Raw genomic sequence first — 3,685 nt, 5'->3', positions numbered from 1 at the left:
AGTATAGTAGTAGTAGTAGTAGTAGTAGTAGTAGTATGGTAGTAGTTAGTAGTAGTAGTATGTAGTAGTAGTAGTAGTAGTAGTAGTAGTAGTAGTAGGTAGTAGTAGTAGTAGTATGTAGTATAGTAGTAGTAGTAGTAGTATAGTAGTAGTAGTAGTAGTAGTAGTAGTAGTAGTAGTAGTAGTAGTAGTAGTAGTAGTAGTATAGTAGTAGTAGTAGTAGTAGTGTAGTTAGTAGTAGTAGTAGTAGTAGTAGTAGTATAGTAGTAGTATAGAGTAGTAGTAGTAGTAGTAGTAGTAGTAGTAGTAGTAGATAGTAGTATAGTAGTAGTAGTAGTAGTAGTAGTAGTAGTAGTGTAGTAGTAGTAGTAGTATTAGTAGTGTAGTAGTAGTAGTAGTAGTAGTAGTATAATAAGTAGTGTATATGTATAGTAGTATAGTAGTAGTAGTAGTAGTAGTAGTAGTATAGTAGTAGTAGTAGTAGTAGTAGTAGTAGAGTGTAGTAGTATAGTAGTAGTAGTAGTAGTAGTAGTATAGTAGAGTAGTAGAGTAGTAGTAGTAGTAGTAGTAGGTGTAGTATAGTAGTAGTATGTAGTGTATAGTATATAGTAAGAGTATTGTTATCGTAGTGTAACATGGATAACTAATAAGTAGTAGTAATGTTGTTGCTGATGTCTTATAAAGAGAGTAGTCAGAACATATATAAGTATTTGTATCGTGCAATACTGAATGGTAGTAATCCTTCAAATTTTTCTGCACGATGATATATCTTATTCGAACGACATAATATTAGATGCCCTTATCGCATCTCTGTTATTGCTCTCATGGTAAAGAAAAGTATGATATGATGACTTATAAAGGTAATATCGAATCCCGCCATTGAAGGGTTAATGACGGTGATGCCGCGGTGCCGATGGTGCTAATGCGTGCAAGTGTCATTACCCTCTATGCCTGTCAGCGAAATGGGAATTATTTAATGAGTATGCCTCGCGCGTGCATAATTGGGAACAAGCGTGAGTAATCCTAAATCCCACGCGTTTCATACTACACGCGTTTTATACTACTACTACTACTACTCCTACGATTCTACTATCTTCTTACTGTGAGTAGTAAGTCCTGTAGTAAAAGTAAATCTCTTTATTGTCTTAGGGTTTTTTTGTTTAATGTAATGTTATAAACATTTTGTTGACTTCTTCGATTACCTGATGAGATCAGACCTATCTTGTGATTTCATATTAAGAAATTATAAACCCTTTTTAATTTCTTATCATTTAAAAAGTTTATATAAATTTGAAATTTCCAGAGCCTAATTCATTTAATACGATTGTCACTATTATTGTGATTTCTTCCCATGTGATCTTAGCATTTGTGTCGCATCAGATTTGGATGTTTCCTACTTGAACATTGAAATAATATGCTAAAATGATTGATATAATAGTTGATATAATCAAAAGATAAAGGCATTTAGATCTGAAAACACATTACTGCTACTCGCGTCATAATAACTTTGTGTAGGTGATGACGAAAGTGTTATTTATCGATTATGAAAGATTCCAGTTGTTTGTGATCGATTGATTATGATGATTGGTTGAATTCGTGACGATTGGCGTAAGAATTTTATACAGATTATATATGGTTTTACATTGGATATTTGTGTATCGCCCTGTGTTGACAGCAAAAGGTAAGTTTGTTTTATTTCTCAATTGTATCGTTTCCACCCACGTTTACGTTTTGTTTGTTATGTTTTTGTTGAGGTTTTGTTGTTTTTTGTTGTTGCTGCTGTAGTGCTGTTGTTGTTGTTGATTGTTGTTGCTGTTATAGTGCTGTTGTTTCTGTGTTTTTTGTTGTTGCTGTTGCTGTAGTGCTGTTGTTGTTGCTGCTGATGGTGAATGTTATATTTTTTTGGGTGTAGTTTTAATGACGACTGTTTGTAGTTTATATCAAAATCAATTCTAAAGGTGTACATGGATGTTCTTTGACTATTACCTTTCTGTGTTATTTCTAGTCTCTTTTACACCCCCCCCCCCTTCTCTTTCTCATTCTCTTTCTCTCTTCTTTTCTCTCTACCTTTTTTTCTCTTTCAATCTCTCTCTCCCTCTCTCTCTCTCTCTCTCTCTCTCTCTCTCTCTCTCTCTCTCTCTCTCTCTCTCCCTCTCCCCTTTACCATCTTTCGCCACTAACTATTATCGTGTATGGATTCCACAAAGCTAACTATTAAGACATAAATCATTTAAAGAATGCCATCTTCCTACCCCCCCCCCCCCTCTCTCTCTCTCTCTCTCTCTCTCTCTCTCTCTCTCTCTCTCTTTCTCTCTCTCTCACTCGATCTATCTATCTATCGATCTCTTTCTCTTTCTCTGTGCTCCTTCTTCCTTATTCGTTTACCAACCATCTCTCTCTCTCTCTATCTATCTCTCTCTCTCTCTCTCTCTCTCTCTCTCTCTCTCTTTCTCTCGCTTTGGTAATATAGGATTTTTGTAACAATTGCTTGGACAGAATGTTAGTCTATCACAAACAACCATCCCTCTCCCCCTCATTAGATGTAACAGAACCAGTAATTAAATTACTGGTGAGTGTACAGGTTGATCGAAAAGAAAGCCTCAAATGGACCTGGGACCTGTACCTGTCCCTTTGTAGGTCAAGCGATCTAAACATTGAAAAATCAGTACAAACATTGTTAGTTATGCCCCATGATTAATCATTTTTAAACGAATGCGGTCATTTACCTACCACTTTTATCAACTGTAAACCATTATATATATATATATATATATATATATATATATATATATATATATATATACACACATACCCATCATGCAATATCCAGCCATTAACTACTCAATCAATCTATCCATCCATCCATCCATCCATTCATTCGTCCATCCGCCAACCCATCCATCCATTCATTTATCAACTCATTCATCCGCCCATCTATCCATCAATCTACTCATCCAATTTATTTATTTACTAATTCACCCTCTATCCATTCATTCATCCATCCATTTATCCATCCATTCATTCATCCATCTATTCATTCATCTTACCCATCCATCCATCCATCCATCCACCAATCCATCTACGATTTGCATTAATATTGTGGTGGTTATAGCTTTTTAAAAGATCAATAAAGCGTGGACAAAGTCGATACTCTGCCTATACCAGTTTGAACTTATTGAAACTATTTCTGCTATTCTGTTTGGGGCTAGAGCGCCAGTTTTTCTTTTGTTTATTTTACATTATTCAACCGATTGAGACTAGTTAAAACGAATTTTTACTTCATTCCCCCCCCCCCCAAAATAACTAATTATTGGAATACTTTTGTGGCCAACGTCACATTCATTGTTGAGTTCATTTAAACATTGTAACAAATTGAGGGATTTGGCTCACACATGCATTCTTTCTATACACAATTTTTCACCGATATCTATTTACATTTATTTGAAACCTAGCCTCTCGTCTACACCATTGGCACTTAAATGCCCATTTTGAGGTAAAAGTGAGTTTTGTTTTAGCTCTTGAACGTAGAAGTGGAGACAGATACAAGGAGATGGTTCATACGAGTTATCGCCGTCCATAAGACTTTACGTCTAACAATGCCTTCGCGAGTATCGCCGGAGATAGCAACACATGTTCTCTTCTTGTTTTGGTTTGGTTTGCCTCACGCTTCTAACTGATCTCAGTC

General features: G+C 35.5%; 1 protein-coding gene across 1 annotated transcript in view; it reads left to right on the top strand.

Annotated features, from left to right (window-relative positions):
* Positions 1-964: 964 nt before the first annotated feature.
* The window catches only part of LOC144970838 (uncharacterized), a 65,283-nt gene continuing 62,562 nt past the window's right edge, over positions 965-3,685 (top strand). Inside the window, exon 1 of the mRNA XM_078910923.1 lies at positions 965-1,681. The gene's annotated coding sequence lies outside the window, so the exon portion shown is untranslated. The remainder of the gene's footprint in view (positions 1,682-3,685) is intronic.

Source organism: Berghia stephanieae, chromosome 4, assembly GCF_034508935.2.
Source record: "Berghia stephanieae isolate SIO BIC M18660-M18661 chromosome 4, UCSD_Bste_1.3, whole genome shotgun sequence".
NCBI lineage: Eukaryota > Metazoa > Mollusca > Gastropoda > Nudibranchia > Aeolidiidae > Berghia > Berghia stephanieae.
Note: the sequence above shows the minus strand (reverse complement) of the source record. Positions and strands in the feature narration are given on the sequence as shown.